Consider the following 22424-nt stretch of genomic DNA (forward strand, 5'->3'; position numbering starts at 1 on the left):
TGACAGGCATTAACCCAGTCAAGCAAAGTCAGCTATTGATAGTTTTCTTATGACTTAAGACTTCCCCAATGTGTCTATTTTCCATAGTAAATACTGTAGGTGCAATTGCAAAGTGAAAAGTATTGATATTGCTATCCATTGCAATCCAAAGAATGGAAATGTCGTCAACTTACTTAATACATCCAATATTGCCTCAACACTGATACATTTATAATTGTTTATTTTACTTTAACTATTTGACAGATAGCTTAATTTCAGTCTTCATTTTGAGCAAGCTCTTTTGTCGTGAGTGTAGAGCCACAAAAGTGTTGTATAGTGGAGAAGGTTATTACAGCTATCAATCATTTTAATGATCTACCTTAGGGCACAGGTACAGCTGAGTAATTTATTTGAGCTGGCAAGAATGCAGGTTAATACCCTCCATCAAATCTCCACAGACTAATAGAGAATACAGTGGTTTGAATCCAGATGTCAGACTGTTCACTAAACAACCTCATATTGTTTGATTGCCCCTCATGTGAAGAGGGGAAACATACTTGATAGCATGACCCATATAAGACAAGAAACAAAGAATATATTTGTGGTATGTCTGTGAGATTTGAGGAAGCTTAGGTAGCACAATAACCTTCTGTCACCCTGTCCCTTGTTAATTTCAGAGTTTTCAATGACGTGGTTCAATGAGCAAACCCCTCAGCAGATTGACACATCGTGTGGGGGAGAGTGACGTTGAGAGATCACATCCCTGCGGGTTCTGAGGTGACGGGTCATAAATCCCTACAGATATGCAGAGAGAGAAACACAAACTGAAGGAGATTTCTGTTCATGCATAGAAAGCCGTTCTCCCTCACCGCCAATGTCTCCCCTGGGGACTGGCTGCCAACTCACTGCATGCAAAGCAGTCTCTCTGCTGCAAATGGGTGTGGGTGAGAAGAACTTCGTGGTGCGGGATAAAAGACAGGGCCGACGCCCCCTGAATTCACCACCCTCCCTATCATCCAGATGATCCTGAATGCCAATTACCCTCAGTTCTGTGTGGAGTGTCCTGTCAGTCAGGATGTGTCTGCGTGTGACGGCACGGAGAGGCAGACGCCGTGACTCTGCCAACAGTGCACAGCACCGGAGTGTAAAGCTGCAATTTAATACACTGCTGGTGACCAACAATGGGACATTACAACCTGTAATGCATTACACATCCTTCCATAAGCAATGCATCACAGTCTGGGGCAGACTTTGAATCTTTGTGCAAGTTCATCTTTAGTACCCTCTATTTTCTTAAATCTCTACTGTATTATTGAGAATATGATTACACTTCCTTAAACCCAATAGAACATACAGAAATGGAAATTAATGTAAAGCATGTTCCTACAATATGTGTCAAAGTATTACTGTTAGTGACGGTAATACTCTTTGCCCTAAAAAGTGTCTTTGTTTATGTGAGAATGTTATGTATAAAAACTACTGCCCACGCAGACACGTCTTATTCAGATAACTGGAAGCATATATTAACATTTACATGTACGTCATTTAGCAGACGCTCTTATCCAGAGTGACTTACAAATTGGTGCATTCACCTTATAGCCAGTGGGATAACCACTTTATAATATGTTTTTCTTTTTTTTTTCTTTCTTTGGGGTGGGGTAAGGGGGGGTAGAAGGATTACTTTATCCTATCCCAGGTATTCCTTAAAGAGGTGGGGTTTCAAGTGTCTACGGAAGGTGGTGAGTGACTCCGCTGTCCTGGCGTCGTGAGGGAGCTTGTTCCACCATTGGGGTGCCAGAGCAGCGAAGAGCATACCTGTCAGCATAGTGTACCTGACAGTAATGAGCAGTAGGTTTTTACACTACCAAGCCAGCTGTGATTGTATCTACCAATGGGAAAAAGAGCAATACTACTGTGTAAATACTGCAATGTGGATTCGATTGAATAAAGCCCTCATTTAATTACATCAAGAAATGTCAAGGCAGCCTGAATCTATGGTCAGATTAGAAAGCTATAGAAAGCATTGCAGTGACATTTCCAAAGGTGGACCTGCTTTTGATGGCCAATATATTTTCCCCTCTCATCATTTTCTTTACTTTTTTCAACGGTTCAGACAGCATTTCGAATCTGGCTTTCTTCTGAGCAGATGCTGTCAAGATTTGTCTACATATTACCATCTTGTCTATTGCCATCCGGCTTATCCAGCTTTGATGGAATCGTTAAAAAGCAGATATGAGCAGAATATAGGCGTACCCGCCTTTGTCAGGCGCTGTTTTCTCATCAGATGTGAGCATGGCGATAAGAATCGGAGCAATGCCTGCAGGTCGGGTCACTCTATGCATAACAATCCATGTCTGTGTGGCCGAAAGAAAAGCACTTTGAGAGTAAGGAGAGGGGAGGAAAAAAGGGTTTGTTTTCTCAGAAATATATATGTATTGGGCCCCGACTCTCTTTTTTAAACACATTCTAAGTGACAGTTAAAAGAACTGGATGGACATTTCTATATTTTCACTGCAACTCTTGTCCTTTATCATTTTGCAATGTAGGCAATGTTCAACAGCATTTGACCTTTGATGTGGGTTGGAATGGCCCTCAACATCAATGCAACATCAAAACGTCCCTAGAAAGTCAACTGGAGCTGGCATGCTAAATGCCGTGGACGACACTAGGTTTACGATGTCGCTCGACAAACACTGCTGATCAATAGAGACAGGAGCGTGTAGAGGGCACATAGGGCAGGAAGTAAACAGAGAAAAAATCAGTGCGAAGTCTTTACCCCTGGACAGCCTCGGATCAAATAGTCTACATTGCTGCGTAGATACTGGGTGGGCAGTTAGCGGCTATGGGTGCTGCATGGATGGAGCACGACTCCGGGCCAAATGGAGCCAAAGCCAGGAAATAAAGCCAGGATTGATTATTTTGACTTTGACATACCTCCAGAGAAACTGTCTCTCTCCTTAGCACAGAGAGCAGCCAACTGCTCCTCTCACCATGACAGTCTGTTTGTAGCTGATTTACAGTAAAGGAATGTTCGATGTTGTCATGTAATAAGCTCTTTTACAGAGGAGCTGAAAACTGCAGGAGTTATTGATGAATCATTTTCTGAATGTAGGTTTTGTTTGCGAGTTGTTTTGTGTTTTGTTCATTGCTTTATCTTGCCCCCTGTCAGAACAGCACCCGGATACATGATTGGAAATTGAACAAGTGTTATGTTGTATTATTTTGTGTCTGCTTTATAGTAACAGGAATATTTTTTGTTTGCCGGCCTGTGGTGGACAACAGAGAAATGCAAGGACAATTCATAGAAAATGGGAACATGGCAAACCATGATTAAAAATAAGCATCAACTAAATAACATGACATGACACACAACAAAGGTCATCCATATTACCACAAATATCAGTCATGTTATAATACGAGAAAAGATCAATCTGTCCCTGTGAACACAAAGGTCTGCAGCATTTTGTCTAAACAGCTTTCAGTAGCCCTATGTGCTGTGAGGCGGATGCTGCAGGCTATGCAGGCGGGGGGCCCTGTGTGTTTCAAACATGGCAGTGCCACACACAGGTTAATATGATAGTCCCCTGCCTTATCTAATGTGACTAGGGGGCCTTTCTTGGCCATGGCACAAAGCCGCTTTGAAGCATCTGTCAATGCCCTCCCCTGGATAAATGTCATACGTGGAATATCTCAGGTGGCAGCTGGGCCACTGCAATAGTAGAGGCAGGCAGCCAGAAAACAGCCGAAAGCATCACACTCCTACAGCAGCACAGTTATTATAATCATTTGTTTATATTTTGACTCTACGCTACACATCAACAAAAACAAAGGAGTCTCTAAATTGTTTTTAAAACACATAGGGGTGATTTCTGCTTCCTATCCAGCACTGTTTCCATTTTGGCAGTCACCAGGATTTCATCACTGTTTGTGAAGGCTGTCTGTATCCACAAAATGACGAATACTAGTCTCGGCCACTGCTTCTTTAAAACATCTGTGTCTCTGCACTCCTCAGAGGCTATCTGTGGAATTGTGTTGTTATGTTCGTATAATCTCTTTTTGGATGGAGAAACTTCTTTACCCTGACTTTATACCAGCAATATGTGCCAAGCCTCCCATGGCATTGAAACTCACTCAGCCCCATGATCATTGTTCCTTTTGTTACCTGCTGGTTGACTGGAGAGGGAAAATCCAGATCCTAATCGCTCACTGTCTTTCTGTTTGATAAAATGATATTTTCCTTTGTACAGAAAACATTCAATGGGAATCCTTTCAATCATGTCTCTCTTTTAGGACTGCATTCAGATTCCCTAATGGGGTACAGCATATGTTAGGAGCACTGAATCATAAAATTGTTCAACCCATTATTCAGTGAATTGTGTTATTTTTCAGCAACTATATGTATTTAATGAAATTAAACTTGTTCATAAATGTCATTAATGGAAATGAAGGGTTCCTAACAGGAAAAATCAGCACGCTTTGAATATATGACCTTCATTTTCCTCAATAGTTCACGGTACACTATCATACCATTGCAAATTCAACTCTTTCACAGATTCACCTCTTCAGAAACTGTGCCTTGAACCCACACAGTAAATTACATTTCTCTCCACATTATATGGACCTTTAAACAGGGAAACTGGAACTACTTATAAAACCTTTTGAGAGTCTACGTATTCCACTTTGACCAGACAAAGAAACCTGTATATCAACATACACTGAGTGTACAAAACATTAAGAACACCCGCTTTCGACACCTTGTAGAATCCATGCCCCAACGAATTGAGGCTGCTCTGAGGGCAAAAGGTGTGTGGGGGGGGACTGTACTGGTAACATTAAGTTTTACCTACCGGTGTGTTTACTACTGAAATAAACACCTAATAAACACCAAATTACACCCAACATGTAACTATAGAGAACCTATCGCTCTTGATTATAATTAATTAATTAATATAATAAATTATTATACATCTAATGCTATGCATATGCATGACATCCTTCTTACATGACACAATACAGACAAGAAAACAATACATTCAAAGACTCATAATATACGTGTATTAAAGGTTAAAAACTGTTCAGACAATTTGGGAATGTGAATATGACACTTTGGTTAATTGGATCTGTCATTTCTCTCCACTAACATCTCCAAATGTTAACTCTTGAGTAAAGATGACACAAAACATATTTTCGGAATATTTTAATTAGGAAATTATTAAAAAACTGACAGTGAATTGCCAGGCTCCCTTTTCTTCTCTGTCAATGTTCTCATTGACATCCCCTTAGTAGTTATTACATTGGAGAGAGTGATGCAAAAACAAGTAAGTTGGCTCGGAAGAGCCTGACAAACTGAGAACACCTTGAGACAACAAACATCATAAATGTTTTCAGTCAGCTAAACTTTTCTACACGTTTTGCTATTATGCATTCTGCCATCATTATAATATAATAATGTATGCCATTTAGCGGAAGTGGAGTCTATGTCTAATTAGCATAAACATTTCACCAGCGTTTTATTTATCAAAATCTGTGTGTTTAAGCTAGAAACTTCTGGGTTTTTGAATGGGCTGCGTCTCAATCTCACACGCTTCACAGGACTCGCCAGAAGGTCATCTGGTGATTGTGTTGTTCCTTTTTTGGAACCAAGGTTACACATCTAACACTTTTATATGCTTTCCTAAGTCGCTAAGGTATAGGTAAGACACTTCAAACCATACTTCCTTTTGATTTATTTTTGGACTATCCTTTGCCACGTATTCAATGAGTTTCTATGGGCTAATGGCACTAAGGCCAAATTCAATGTTTGATCAAATCATTTTTATATATATTTTTTTCTATATACAGGGGTCCGAAAATTCCAAATCAAATAGCTAAATGGTCCATCTAGATATCACCATCTAAGGGCTTAGACCTACAGGAGTTTTCACCAAAGTGACTTACAGTCATGCTTGCATACAATTTTTACATATGGTTGGTCCCGGGAATAAAGAAGTCAAATGATTTCACCCAGTGAGCTAGTGGACTTCTGTAGTTCTCTGGCAAGTATGGATAAACCAATTCTTTCCACTCCAGTAAAGACTGGATAATTGGAGCTTTGTATTAAGATTGACAGTAGATGAAAGTTAGTTATTAATACAGAGTGAACCGTGGCAGATTGTTTGTTAGAGTCTTGTCACTGTTCACAGCTGAAAACAGCACTGCCTTGACATTGAGAGTTCTTTTCAAAGTGAGAATTGAATTGAGATTTTAAAAAGAGGTCGTTTATACTCTCCTCACGTCTTTTGTGCAACCCTTTAATCAGGAAATCAATATCTTGAATCTCAATACATGGTCTTAAACTGTCCATTCTCATCATTTCAGTCTTTCTTTATCGTGTCACACATGAAAACATTCAGAAATCATAATGTCCTGTTTTATGGACATTGACTGGTTTTATGTGCACACCTGAATGTGCAGTATAGGGAGTGATGAATGTTCATAAATGAAATACAGCAATGCATGCAAACATGTCAATTTGCAAGTCTACCTTGTCACACTTGCTTCTCGGTTTGAATGTATTGTCTCCCGTTGACCAGTAGTTGGGAGCTTTTACATTTCTTGAGGCATGGTTAGAGACTGGCACAGCAAGGGTCAATGAGCATTCAAGAAACAGCACAGCTTTATACATACAACTGACCTTTACGAGAGTACATACCTTCAAAGTCAGAAGAAACAGAGCTTAACTAAGACTACCTTCTTTGCTATTTATCTATTCGTTTCCATGGTCTCATGAGTTACTTGAATGTCAAAGAGAGATTTACAGATGGCCTGTGGGAAAGCTGATGAACTGTCTTGGTGGGAGAGTGGAGTGGCATCTGTATTCTGAAGGGTGGTCAGGTCATGCAGAGAGGGGCAGCTGACAGCCACCGTCTCACCCAGAGGAGCATTCATCTGGCTTCTTTGTGCATCACGCTCTCTTCTTGTCCCCTAAGGGTCATCTGGGGTTTCCTCAATGCAGCCTAGCCTCTACCTTACCAATGTGCAGTGATCAAGTGCTGTGCCAGTCTTACAACAGCCTCTCAGCCCTACTGCCTGACCTGAGCACTATCTTCACCCAAGCCCACCATGTAGACACTCCAACATCTAATGAATGGTTTGCTGCTCTGCAAGATAAGATAAAGCCTGAAGAATTGTACATCCTTCAGTCCAACAATTGTTACCCATGAAGTACTAATTGTATTTTTGTTCTCACTGTTCATTTCTAAACATAAAGGAAAACTATGTCGGATCACAAAGACTAAGGCCGGAATTCAATCTTTACAGAAAGTGAATTGACAGGCATTCAATTAGAAGAGAGTTTGAATAGCACAGCCAGGTGTCCTGTTTGGAGGAAGTTGACACTTGATAGAAATGGAGTGAATGAATTGTCTCCACAAACATGTTAGACTTTGTGATGTGCATGATGTTAAGCTTCACTTGACACTAGGAAATTGTAACCTTTTTGTCATTTTTTTATGACTTTTATTCAAGGGTGAGTCCTTCATTACATTTAGAGGTATTTTTCTCTGTTCCTAGAAACAGTGTGTGACCATGGTGATGAATATTACTTGATCATGAATGAGTCTACTTATTGGTTGTCTAAGTGTAAACAACCATTCATCCAATATGGATAATACACTTCATGTCAAAGGTGGACAGTATACATTCTTGTCACACCCTGATCTGTTTCACCTTGATCTGCCTCTTGTGCTTGTCTGTTGACAGTTCGTCTTGTCCCATCAAGTCCTACCAGCGTGTTCCCGTGTTTCCTGTGCTCTAATTTTAGTTTTTCTTCCCAGTTCTGACCTTTCTGCCTGTCCTGACCCTGATCCTGCCCGCTGTCCTGTACCTGCCTGACTCTGATTTGGATTACAACCCTTTGCCTGCCTGGACTTACCTTTTGCCTGCCCCTTGAACTATAATAAACTCTGAGACTCATTCTATCTGCCTCCTGTGTCTGCATCTGGGTCTTAGCCTGAGCCGTGATAATTCTGCCTACACGCTTAGAAAAAAAAGGTTTCCAAAAGGGTTATTTGCGGCTGGATAGGGTTCTACAGTACCAAGAACCTGAAGAACCCTTTTTGGAAGACTAGGGTTTCTTTGTAAGGTAAAGGGTTCTACCTAGAACCTTTAACATCGTAAGAACTGTTTTTGGAAGAAAGGGTTCTTTGATGATTCTTACAAAAATGATTCTTTGGAAGGCAAGAAGGGTTTTTTGATTGTAATTTTGTAATGATTGGAATGTTCTTATTTCTTTCAAATAGTGCCTGAGCATTAGTGTTTACATCAATGTTTAAACTTTAACATCAGGAGCTTGAGTAATCTGATAAATTTAAACTGTATCTATATGGGAATATTTTAGCCTTAATCTGGTATTCCCTTAATCATTTTACATATATAGTACTGGCATAGTTGATATCTTTGCCATGATTTCTGTCTTTCAAATTAGTATTTTATGTGATTCTATTGAGCAGATAGTAGCAGAATAGAAGGGAGTCTGAGTGATCCAGGAGTGTATTGTATGGTACACAGCAAATTGGCAAGTTTTACCAAGTGTTGATTTTTCAGTGTAAAATGTCTAGTGTTAATTCAGGAGTTAAATTAACTTAACACTCGGTGGTTTAAAAGAGCCCCAGTGTTGGTGTTAATACCCAGAGTTGAGTATGATTGTGTAATTTTTACTCTGTGTAGAGTAAAACACTCAAAACCATACCCTTCATTATCATATTTCTCTGTATGCTCTATTGCGCGTTGATTTTCAGAATTGTTTATTTCAATATGTGTGTTTTGCATGTACATAGATTGGTTGATTAATGTTATACTACACAAAGATAAATAACATACAGTATCTTTTTCTAAACTAATCCAATCTGTTAGTAGTTGGACTTGCATCCATTACTGAGAGGGATGTTCCAGTTTAGATGATTTGGGTAGTCTCACTAATCAATATTACCTACCCTGGCAGGCATTCTGAATGCAGGTTGAGGGTGATTAAAAGTTCCCAATGTTGGATATCCTCACTCTAGAGGTCTTCACAGTTCCACCTGTCCCCAAAACCCCTTGACCTGATCCGGGAACCGAGTAGGTTCGGATCCAGAATTCTAAAGAATGTCACGGGTCTGGGTCTGATCTGATCTGATTGTCAAGGGCCTCGGGTATGTGTAATTTTAAATGTGCCCGTACAGATCCGAACGTGACTGCTGCAGTAGCGAGAGAGAGACATTTTGTCATTTATGCTGATGCTCTTGTTGCTTTTCACGAGAGTGGAGCTTGGCGCGTATAGCTTGTTGTTGTTGTTGGCCAATCATAAGTCATCAAAGCGGCAATAGGCTACAGTCATAGAGCCTCCGTGTGTGGCAAAAGTTTTGCGATATCTAATCAATGGAAAATGGAATGAAAATACTGGAATTCAAAGTTAAAGGAGAAGGTTAGGCTACAACAACCAAGAGCCAACATGTAGGCTGCTATTTAATATTCTGAATGGAATTGTTGTTATTTGTAACTGTAGGATAAGAACATGCATGCACTGCAGCCTCAATTAGCGTAGCTAGCTAACCTTAGCTAGCTGAACTAGCTTCTCCCAGTTTGATGCAGTCAAGACAGGTAGTATTAGTCTACTATAGCGCGAGTCAGCTTGGTTGATTGCTGTCTCATCTCTCCCTTCCTCCTCCCTGCTCCCGTGTCACTCGCTCACAGTACGGCCCCTCCCCCGCCTGCTAGAGCGGTACATTTCTCTCCCTCCTCTTGCGCTTTATCAGCTATGGTTAATAAAGTAGGGTCTTGTTGTCCTCGGGTCCGTTCGGAACGTGTCTCTATATTATTTTTATTTATTTATGCTTATCGGGTCCGGGTGAGAAAGCCCCAGGTCCATTTCGGAATGGGTCCAACTTTTCGGACCCATGAAGACCTCTACCTGACTCTGGTTGGATCCAATTGGAATTACACATACTTTGCAAAGTAGAATAATGTGACTTGCAGGCCAAATGTGGCCTGTAAACCAGAAGTTAGGGTATAACTAGGCCCTCAAAGAAAGGCCTTTTGATATACTGTATGTAATGTATTGTCATAAAGAGTATAATTTGAAATGCTAACAAGGCTGGTGGAACCGTTCATAAAATGGAACTCTTCATAAAGGGTTATAGGATGAACCTTTAGAGGATAAAAGTGTTATTGGTAGAACCTTCGTAGAGGGTTCAAGGCAGAATCCTTCATATAGGGTTCTAGGTATAACCATTTACAGGGGGTTCTATGAAGAACCCTACATAGAGGGTTATTTGTAGAACCCTCTGTAAAGGGTTCCACTTAATACCAAAAAGGATCCCCCTATTGGGACAAACCGAAGAACCCTTCATGGTTCTACTTAGCACCTTTTTTCTAGGAGTGTAAGTGATCTTGAAGACTTGAACATTATCAATAGATGTCCATCAGTACCACATTGATTGCAGGAATGAGTATTTCTCTCTCTCTTACCGAGACTACAACCTCATTCTTCCTATGTATTGGTAAAAAGAAATGGGAGCAGAGATAAATTATGCACAATGGGGATATCTATTTTCCTGTTTTCTTGCGAGATAACGGCTTGTTGTTCCATCCTTTGTTATCTACGGTGTTTGCCCATGGGATGATTAGTATAACAAAGGATGGGAGAATGCAAACCTGCTTGTAGTTCAAAACAAGTTCTCCATCCCTTTGAAGATGCTTACTCACTCCAGGCAAAAGAGGGCATGGAAATGGAGATATCTTGACACACACCAGAACAAGGTACTTATTAACCTGTGACCGTTTTGATCCGCAATGTGGTTTTAGCAACCCACATGCAATTAGAGCATGCTTGAAAGAATAGGAAAAAGTGCCTAAAGGTAAAGGTTATGAGAACACTGTTTTGCGAAGATATTTGATCCATTATACATTGTTTGTGTCTACGCTGGCACAATGAGAATGATAAATATTGTATTAGCTCTGTGTCCTCTATTTCAGTCTCCTAGACAAGTTCATAACATTCTCGACAGGGGAGCCAGGGATCTCCTGCGCCTTCTTCACATTCTCTTCAGTTTCAATTTCTCCTCATCAGAGAGATCAGTCAGTGAAACGCCTGACTCTAACATGCAACATGTGCACCTTCGTCAGGGAACCTTAGCTTTTTTCAAATGACCAGTAAACAAAATAAATCAAAAGACTTTCAAATGGATCATGAGTTTGTTATCTCTCAAGGCATTACAATTTGAAAAACGAAGGTCACACTTCAGATCAAGTGTTGTTAATACTGTTTACATAATAATAATTACGTTGTTAGGTACAGTGTAATCACAGTGTAAGAATAGCTTCTTATGGTATTTGCAACTATGGGGAACAATATGCAACACATTGATATTTCTATAAACATTTTAACCTCTACGAGATCGGTTTCCCGTATACGGGACGGTTGAGCTAACGTGCACTAATGTGATTAGCATGACTGTTGTAAGTAACAGAAAGCTTTTCAGGACATAGACATGTCTTATATGGGCAGAAAGCTTACATTCTTGTTAATCTAACTGCACTGTCCAATTTACAGAAGCTATTACAGTGAAAACATACCATGCTATTGTTTGAGGAGAGCGCACAACAACAACAAAAATATCACAGCAACTGGGTTGATACATTCACCTCTGAATGTAAATCATGTACTTACATTCAGTAATCTTGCCCTGATTTGTCATCCTAAGGGTCCCAGAGATCAAATGTAGCATAGTTTTGTTTGATCAAATCAATTTTTATATTCAAATGTAGGAACTGGGTTCTACAGTTTGAACTGCTATCTCTGCCTCCACACCCACCCCGCCCGGCCATCTAGATGTGTGAAGGTTAGTGTATAAGCTAATGATCCATCATGTATGACATTCCTGGGAGTGTGTAAACTTACATTTTGTATTACCATATCATTTTTGTATGTTCTCTATAGTTATGTACTTGAAAATGTATCAATTGACCAATTCAGCACATTTAGGCAGACTTGATACAAAATAGTCCAGTATTGTAATGCTTCACTGGATCAATCTGAAACTTTGCACACACACACTTTCAAAGATGATGGAGAAAAAAAAAATAGAAAACACATTGTTTTGTTTGTATTATCTTTTACCAGATCTAATGTGTTATATTCTCCTACATTAACTTCACATTTCCACAAACGTCAAAGTGTTTCTTTTCAAATGGTATCAAGAATATGCATATCCTTGCTTCAGGTCCTGAGCTACAGGCAGTTAGATTTGGGTATGTCATTTTAGGCGAAAATTGAAAAAAAGGTTCAGATCCTTAAGAGGTTAAACAGAAACCTCAAATTAAGAACAATAATCAAATTAAGAAGAACAATTATTGTTCATGACAACGCATTAAGATGACAGTGGGATTAATATGAGCTTACTTGGATAATGAGGTTTGGAGGACTTTTATGGATTGTGTGGCTGTACATTGGATATCCACTCAGTGCATCACTTGATTGGGTTATGAGTTTAACCCTTGCTAGGTTAGTTAACTGATCATGTGTCGAACAACTCTGAGGAAAACCTGTTGGTATTTTAGTTGGGCCCTTGTTTTATGCATCTGCACTTACAATGTACTATATCATCAATAATTCACGTACTGAAATGAAATGACAATTTTGACAAATAAGCTAATATTTGAAAATGAAATCATATATTTGCCACTTCATAGTTTTTTTCTTTGTGTGCATTGGCCCAACGCAAAAAGGGTCATGTTGATGGTGCAATATCCAAGGGAAATCCAGAAATGTGGTGTTTACACATAATCCTTGACTACATAAGGTACGTAAAATGTAATTTCCCTGTGCAAATATGTGTGAAATTAAACACACAGAAAATGACAGCTCTACAGTACCACAATTTATTCTGACTAGATTTACTTTATTGCATGTTCAGTTAAAGAGAGAGAGAAAAATATTGCAAATATGTTTATGACATTTCATGTGTGGGTGACCACACATTTCTGTGTCAAAGCAGCTGTGTGAGAGATACTGTATACTGTAGTTCCGTTTTGGCAGTGACATACTTCACTATCACTTGGTTAGAGAAGGGTTATGATCTCAACATCTCACAAATCCCACTATGATTTGTTATTTCTTTATTTGGATCCCCATTAGCATCAGCTACTCTTCCTGGGGTCCACAAAAAACACAAAACATGACAAGTAACAAAACACTGATACACTGATAGACAAGGAAAGAGACACAAAAAGCCACTAAAATGTTGTGTTGCTCATGTGGGAAGTTCGTAAGATAAATACACGATATATACAAAAGTATGACGACACCACTTCAAATGTGTGGATTCGGCTATTTCAGCCACACCCGTTGTTGACAGGTGTATAAAATCGAGCACACAGCCATGCACTCTCCATAGACAAACATTGGCAGTAGAATGGCCTCACTGAAGAGCTCAGTAACTTTCAACGTGGCACCGTCATAGGATGCCACCTTTCCAACAAGTCAGTTTGTAAAATTTCTGCCCTGCTAGATCTGCCCCGGTCAACTGTAAGTGCTGTTATTGTGAAGTGGAAACATCTAGGAGCAACAACGGCTCAGCTGCGAAGTGGTAGGCCATACAAGCTCACAGAACGGGACCGCAGAATGCTGAAGAGCGTAGCGCGTAAAAATCGTCTGTCCTCGGTTGCAACACTCGAGTTCCAAACTGCCTCTGGAAGCAACGTCAGCACAAGAACTGTTCGGCGGGAGCTTCATGAAATGGTTTTCCATGGCCGAGCAGCCGCACACAAGCCTAAGATCACCATACACAATGCCAAGTGTCTGCTGGAGTGATGGAACACTCCCCATCATTGGACTCTGTAGCAGTGGAAACGCATTCTCTGGAGTGATGAACCACGCTTCACCAAATGGCAGTCTTTACGGACAAATCTGGGTTTGGGGGATGCCAGGAGAACGCTACCTGCCCGAATGCATAGTGCCAACTGTAAAGTCTGGTGGAGGAGGAATAATGGTCTGGGGCTGTTTTTCATGGTTCGGGCTAGGCCCCTTAGTTCCAGTGAAGGAAAATCTTAACGCTACAACATACAATAACATTCTAGACAGTTTTGTCCTTCCAACTTTGTGGCAACAGTTTGCTGTTTCAGCATGACAATGCCCCCATGCACAAAGCGAGGTCCATAGAGAAATGGTTTGTTGAGACCACGCCGACTGCGAGCCAGGCCTAACCGCCCACCATCAGTGCCGACCTCATTAATGCTCTTGTGGCTCAATGGAAGCAAGTCCCCGCAGCAATGTTCCAACATCTAGTGGAAAGCCTTCCCAGAAGAGTGGAGGCTGTTATAGAAGCAAAGGGGGTACCAATTCCATATTAATGCCCATGATTTCGATGAGCAGATGTCCACATAATTTTGGTAATGTAGTGTATGTTGGTCAGGAGAAGGCATGGCAATACCACTTGGATTCCTGACCATGCATCACCAATTCAGTTTGTCTTCAGAGTTTGTCTTCCAAAATGTATTCAGACAACATATACAGTGCCTTGCAAAAGTATTCATCCCCCTTGGCATTTTTCATATTTTGTTGCATTACAACCTGTAATTTAAATGGATTTTTATTTGGATTTCATGTAATGGACATACACAAAATAGTCAAAATTGGTGAAGTGAAATTAAAAAAATAACTTATTTCAAAACATTCTACGGAAAAGTGGTGCGTGCATATGTAATCACCCCCTTTGCTATGAAGCCCCTAAATAAGATCTGGTGCAACTCATTTACCTTATTTTGTCTTATTTCTTGTTTGTTTCACGATAAAAATGATTTTGCATCTTCAAAGTGGTAGGCATGTTGTGTAAATCAAATGATACAACCCCCCAAAAAAATCCATTTAAATTCCAGTTTGTAAGGCAACAAAATAGGAAAAATGCCAAGGGGGGTGAATACTTTCGCAAGCCACTGTACTTTACTTTACAGTTTTCAGACACTGTAAGTAGACTAGACAACATGGATTTGATTGCTGTCAATAAAACAATATTTCAAAATGACAGTGTGTGTAACTTATGCTCATTTTCAATACCCATCCCTAGATGGGCTTTTGGGAAGATGATGAGTAGATGTCCATGGTAGATAACAGGAGGGTGGATAAAAGCAATGCAGCCAACAGACTCTGAAGACCTTCAAAATTCCCTCTGCTCCTTCTTCTTTAAAATGGGGTCAGAAAGTGAGCTTTTCAGTGAAAACGTCCACCTTACTCAAAGCTTCTCTTGGTTTCAGACACCTAAAACAGCCGACAGGTGAACCATACATGCAAAGACGCAAGCACGTACACACACACACACACAAACATAACATTTCCACAGACAACTGTGCGTACAAACATGAATCCAATTAGTACATCTTGTATCAACAAATTCACCAGACATCATACACCTATCAGTTAAACTGTTTCCTTACAACAGTGTTTCCCAACCATGGGTACTAGGACCCTTGAGGTACTTGGCCTATCCACAGGGGGTACTTGAGACCATAGGCCTACTGGTAAAATGCACACGAGGAGGTACTTCAGGGGTACTCTGGGCAGAGCAAAATTATGTTGGTGGTAGAGTAACCGAAAAAGGTTGGGAACCACTGCCTTACAAGTACCATTCTGGACAAAGTTTACTCATGTATCACAGTGGAGCTACACTCTCTCAGCAGTTATACTGGGAATGTATTTTATGTCTTGTTGGCCACGAATCCAAATGCCAAAATATGAAATATTGTATATCACAGTACACTCAGTTAATAATGTTGTGTGATTTTAGGCCTAATTTCCTAAGGGATCTTTTTGGAATGGTGTGCTAAGTATTCCATTTATGTGATTGATCAGACCAAATGAAATGCAGAACCAGTCAAACTTTAAATGATCTACCGTAAACCTTCCATACAACCTCTAAATCAATATTGGAACCAATGGGTATGCAAGCTCCGGTGATATGGCAGATACCTCCTCGATGGAAGCAGCATGCTACCAGTTATCACCTATCCAAGGGGTTTGTGTGTCTAATGTGTACACTCGGCACACTCCACTGGTACAGCTGTGATGTGAGGGTCAGGAGATGACAAATCCATCTCTGCCTAGAATGCCCTTTCTGTCTGACTGCACCTGCTTTAGCACATTAAACAGTTCTCACAGGTTCCTCAGGCTTCAAGATATAGGCAATTGCATGCAGCCATACACACCATGCTTGTGGTCCTGTTGCTGATGGAAAGGAAGGTCCAGAGTAATAAAAATGATCTATTGAGTAAAGGTTATTCTGTTTTTAAAATGCTAATTGTACCATCAACAGTATTCATTTGCTAGGGCTCCCAAAGGGCATGCATCATTTTGTTTGTTTCAAGCAGATGGGGGGTTTGTGTCCGTGCGTGTGTGCCTTCATGCATTTGTGTGTGAATGTGTGTGTGTGTGGGTGTGTGTGTGTGTGTGTGCACAGGTCTGCATGTGTGTGATAATAAGACACACCTTGTTTGTCAAATGTGCCAACCAAATTGACAATGGGAGAAGATCGGATGAATGGCTTTCACAGCTAACAATAGAACAGTCCCTTTGTCACATCAGAGCTGTCAGCAAACGTACCTATCCTTGTCTAGAATGTGGCAGTAATGAGAGATAGTCCTGCTGCTGGGTCCTGCACTGTACATTTTTAAGGTTAAATGATATGACAGCATTTAACTAAGTCTTTTAGCCTTAAAGGGCAAATTAATATTTTATCCCTGACCAGGCTGGATGTATTGAAATGTTAATGTAAATACCACTACAGGCAAAGCTGTGGGACAGCTTCAATGAGGGAGCTTTTCCAAAAGGTCATCCAGTTCCCCACCCACCATCCCTCATCCTCACCTTACGTGGCTTATGCAACAATTTCTTGTCATTAAGTTAGGGAACATGGAAACACCTCTCTTGGGACCTTAAAATAACTTGACAGTTAAGCCTCATTATGTGTAGGATTATTTGTAGCGCATGCACCCAAAATGCCCCAATGGCTTCTATTTGTTGTCCAAGGAGGCTAAGGCTAGCCAGAGGCTAATAAAACTAGCTAACTAACCCAAGCATACACTAAAAAATAGTCAGTCGACACCAGCCAAGATCATGTATTTTGAATGAACTGTTTTCAGTCCTTACCTACAATACCTACAAAAGTGTGGTAGAGATGTGAATACATTTCAATTTGGACTCCCAGCCCCACAATGCTGTATCTAAGTTACTCTTAGACAGGCAACCTTTCCCTGAGTATCTTGTCCAAAACATTGAGTGACCTTTTAATAATAAAAATCGATATTTCAATAAAGTTTGCAGTGAATTAAACATTGCTTAATTACCCCCAAATACACCTTCTCACTGCAACTTTAGAGCGTGGAAGAGTTTGTCTGGGTAAAGTCCTTAATGTCAAAATTGCTGGTGTACCTTGATAAACATTTGCTTTGAAATAGTGTTCATCAAAAAAGGTGGTGCTAATCAGAGAGCTGCACCCACTCCATGAAAAAGACTCCCTCTCTCTCTCTCTCTCTCTCTCTCTCTCTCTCTCTCTCTCTCTCTCTCTCTCTCTCTCTCTCTCTCTCTCTCTCTCTCTCTCTCTTTTTAAACTAGGGTCAGCAAACCTTTTCCTGCGCTTCCTCATGGATGCCATCCAGGCTGAAACGCCACATATGCTAGGTGGTTGGGAAAGATGCTGACGGTGGTGTAAAAGCACGGAGCCCTGTAGAGCACATCTGTGATGTCAGACCTCTCCGAGGCCATGTCACAATGCAAAAAATTTACCCACTCAAGACATCACGCAAACTGTATATGCGGTCTTTATTAGTTTGTATGCATTATCAGATACATTTTGTTAGTAATGCTGACATGTTTTAATTCAAATTTCACAAAGCAAATTTTTTGTGTAAACATGCAATATGTATTTTCAATTGGTTTATTGATGATATGATACACTTGTAATTAGCCAATGTATTATGTGTTACTTTGATTTAGATAAATGAAACAGCATTATCAGGTGAACAGTGGCTTGTATTCATGAATGCCAAGGGAAGCCAGGCTTCCGCAAGAAATGTGCCAATAAAAAAATAAAAAAACATATAAAATAATTTATCTATCGTCTCTTTGTGTTTCATAATTTTCCTTCAATTCGCAAGAGGCTGAATGACTGTATCTCACCAGAGAAAGCATCCAAGCAAGCAAAACACTGCCCCTCTGTCTCAGTATGTGTAGCCCATCTATCTAATGCTGTCTGGTCAAAAAGAGTATGCCGCCGTAGTATTGAATGCAAGTGAAGCCAGTAAGCATTTGTGCTCCCTTTATATATATTTTTTATACAATATTAGCCAATCAGCGTTGAGCTAAACTGAGAGAGCTCAACTGTGAATGGCCCTGGCGCACCCAAAAAAAGTGTTAAGGGAAGCCAGTTTGTATTTGGCTTCACACCAATCACAATCAAAAGCAAAACGTCCTTGACAGAAAAAAACTTGTTGTGTCGTTGTCCTCCGGTGGCTAGCTAGCTAGCTAAAATTGTCCCTTTCCTAAATCAGCCATGGAACGAGACAGGAATTTGGACTTGTGGTTTTCATTAATTCTCCGTACTGGCCAATGATTATAACAGCGATTATGATCCAACCAAAAATTAATACATTGTGCCCCTGGCCTGAGAGGATGGAAGTTCAATATATAGCTAGATGTAGTAGGCTAGTGTTAACTAGCTGCCTCATCGTTGCCCATAAAAGGAAGTTAGGCTAGCGAGCAAGCATTCTAGCCAGGTCGCCTAGGACAACAAAAATGAATAGTGTGTACTGTATGACAGAGTCATAGACCGTTTCGGCAACATGAAAGAGAGGAGGATGGCATTGGCGTTTCTCTACAAGTAGGGTGAGTAAAAATGTTTTTTCTACTTGCACGCACACACACGCACACTCACACACACACACACACACACACGCACACACACACGCACACGCACACATGCACACACACACACACACACGCACACACACACACGCACACACACACACACAGATAAATCAGAACCATGGACAGCCACATCATTTTTAGTTTATGTTGATTGGACTAAATCATTTTTTGGTATCTTTTAGTTGTCACTGTATTAGACTAAGCATAAGTGATTTGATGATGTTGAAATGTTGAAGTTGAAATGGTGCTGTAATAGTGGAGGCAGCTCCTGTTTTATTTGCAACTTCCGGTGACTCTCAGTGGTTCTAAATCAATAGTTGTTTAGTGGTCCAAAAATTTAGGAAAAATTAACTTGTTTGACCATGCTGTAGGTCATGTAACTGTCTGTTACATTAAATATGCTTTGTGGAATTCACTGGACAGATGTTGCTCCCTGGTTTTGTGATGAAACAAAGGTGTGGTTGAATTTCTGCCACTGTGTCTTCTTATTGTTCCTTAAGCCTATATGTCACTGTGGCAAGGCATATGAACTAACAGGTTATAGAGCAAACAACACAATTATCACAACACAGGTTGTAGTATGGCTTTTTTTTCTGGATTGGCTTCCCCAGTGATTTTACCCATGCATCCCTACTGCAGGCGAATAGTCCAACATTTAAATGACACTATAAACCACAGTGGACAAAATGTACCCCATATTTCACCTGTCTTTCTTCAAGATGCTTTGGCCGCACAGATTCAGATCAATAAGACAAATAGGGACAGTCTGGAAACAAAAAGAGAGCCGCCCAAGAACTCTATGAGGCTATTTATAACCTGGCTCCGTCCATCAAAATAATGATTCTGCAGTGAGACTGAAGCATTCCTGCAGGCTGTGATCCATATGTCCGCTAATACCAGCATTGTTGGAACCATGCATGGAAAAATTATCTCTAGGAATGGCTTCTAGTATGATTTACAGATTATTCAGTCGTGCATCTGAATTTCATTAATCTTTTAGTGACAGGCCGCCTTTTGTGTCTTAGAGAGCTTTGGTCAGCCAGTGCTATCAATTATATTTCTTCAATAATTTTTAAGGAATGAGTTTCCCAATATTGACTGATCTTTGATATTAATATGAATAATCAACTTAATAATCACCTCTACCTTACCTGTCACCCTAGATCCACTTCAATTTGCTTACCGCCTCAATAGATCCACAGACGATGCAATCGCCATCACACTGCACACTGCCCTATCCCATCTGGACAAGAGGAATACCTATGTAAGAATGCTGTTCATTGACTATAGCTAAAAAAAAATTCTGAGGTCTTGGCTGATTTCTTTTGATTTTCCCATGATGTCAAGCAAAGAGAAGCTGAGTTTGAAGGTAGGCCTTGAAATACATCCACAGGTACACCTCCAATTGACTCAAATGATGTCAATTAGCCTATCAGAAGCTTCTAAAGCCATGACATCATTTACTGGAATTTTCCAAGCTGTTTAAAGGCACCGTCAACTTAGTGTATGTAAACTTCTGACCCACTGGAATTGCGATACAGTGAATTATAAGTTAAATAATCTGTCTGTTAACAATTGTTGGAAAAATTACTTGTGTCAGGCACAAAGTAGATGTCCTAACCAACTTGCCAAAACTATAGTTTTTTTTTTTGTTTTTTTTTTTTGGGGGGGGGGGGATGGATCAGCTTAATATTGCAGATAGATTGTATCTTCTATCAATGTAATTGTCTGCATCACTTCCAATCCCCCATGTTTTTTTTTATTTTTTATATATATATTCCCCTTTATTACTTTTCAACCCCACCATCCTTTCCCTACTTGGAGTAAATTAGTGAACAACAACGCCCAGGCCTCTACTTCCGGTCTATACTTACTATCTACACCTTATGGACAGAGTTAATTTTACAATAATAATATATATATATATATATATATATATATATATATATATATATATATATATATATATATATATATATATATATATATATACATATTTATTTATTTTTTTGCTCCTGAACCTCTTCTACTCTCAACCTCTCCGATCATTTTCATGATGTCCATCCGGTTTGCTTCTAAATGCCATATCTTTCTAACTGTGCTCTTTCCCAAAAGCTCCAACATACAACCTATATACTTATTATGGACACAGTATGCTTACATTATTAGCTATCTTTGTTATTATTTGTTGTTATTTGTTATTAGTCCCATCCTTCAACTCTATTCAATACCTCCCATCTATCTCTTAACACCATCCATATAGGATTTCTATTTGCCATATATATTTCAACCGTACTGTGATGTTTTACAAAAGTTCTGAACCTTTCTATTCTCATTGCTTCTACAGATTGTGAATTAAAAATAAACATTTTTGCTAAAAGTATTATTATATTATTGATTGATTGACTATGACTTTTCAGATCACCCAGTAATGCTATCTGCAAGGTTAGTTCCAGGTAAATATTGCAATCCTTTAGCCATTCCTGGACCTGTGTCCAAAAACAAGCTACAAATGGACAGAACCAAAACAAATGATCTAATGATTCTATCTCTTCACAGCAAAATCTGCAGAGCTGGGAAGATTGTATCCCCCATATAAATAACATTCTATTGGTAGCAAGAATTTTATATAATAATTTAAATTGAAAGAGTCTAATTTTTGAATCCGGTGTCGTTTTGCGTGTCAGTTCATAAACACTATGCCATGGGATCGGTACGTCAAAGATCTCTTCCCAACTATTTTGCAATCTATATGGGACGGCTGTCAATCCTTTGGTCCTTAAGTGAAACTGATATACTTTTTTATTTATCACAGTTTTCCTTAACCAATTATGTTCTTTAATGCAAGGCCGACAGACAAGTTCCTTACTTTCTCCCCCTTCAACTTTCCTCTTCCACTTTTGCGGTAAGGCTGCAATTATTTGGTTGTATTTTGGATAGAGCAGACATTTCCATATGTTTTTGTTAGCTGCATGTGCGACATAACTCCACCAGTCCTACCGATGATATCATTTACGAAGATTATACCTTTTTTAAACATTCTGTCAGAAAATAAAGGTTTTTTGTCAATTAGTATATTTGCATTTAACCACAATATTTGTTGCATTATTTGTTCTGTCGTTTCTGGAGGATTAAATTGAAATTGCAACCAACTTTCTATGGCTTGTTTTAGAAATAGTGACATTTGGGAGATTATTTCCTTTTCAAATAACTGAAAGTGAGAGGTTGTAATCTGAATAAAGGGAAAAAGGCCTTTCTTGAACAGTGGGTGAGACAATCTTACTAATTTGCTTGAGAACCAGTTCGGATTTAAGTATAACTTTTGGATGACTGAAGATTTTAGTGATAGGTCTAATGCTTTAATATTTAATAATTTCTGTCCTCCGAATTCATATTCATTATATAAATATGCTCTTTTAATTTTGTCTGGCTTGCCGTTCCAAATAAAATTGAATATTTTTTTCTCATATAATTTAAAAAACTGTTTGCTAGGCGTAGGCAAGACCATAAGCAA

Source organism: Coregonus clupeaformis, chromosome 15, assembly GCF_020615455.1.
Source record: "Coregonus clupeaformis isolate EN_2021a chromosome 15, ASM2061545v1, whole genome shotgun sequence".
Taxonomy (NCBI): Eukaryota; Metazoa; Chordata; class Actinopteri; order Salmoniformes; family Salmonidae; genus Coregonus; species Coregonus clupeaformis.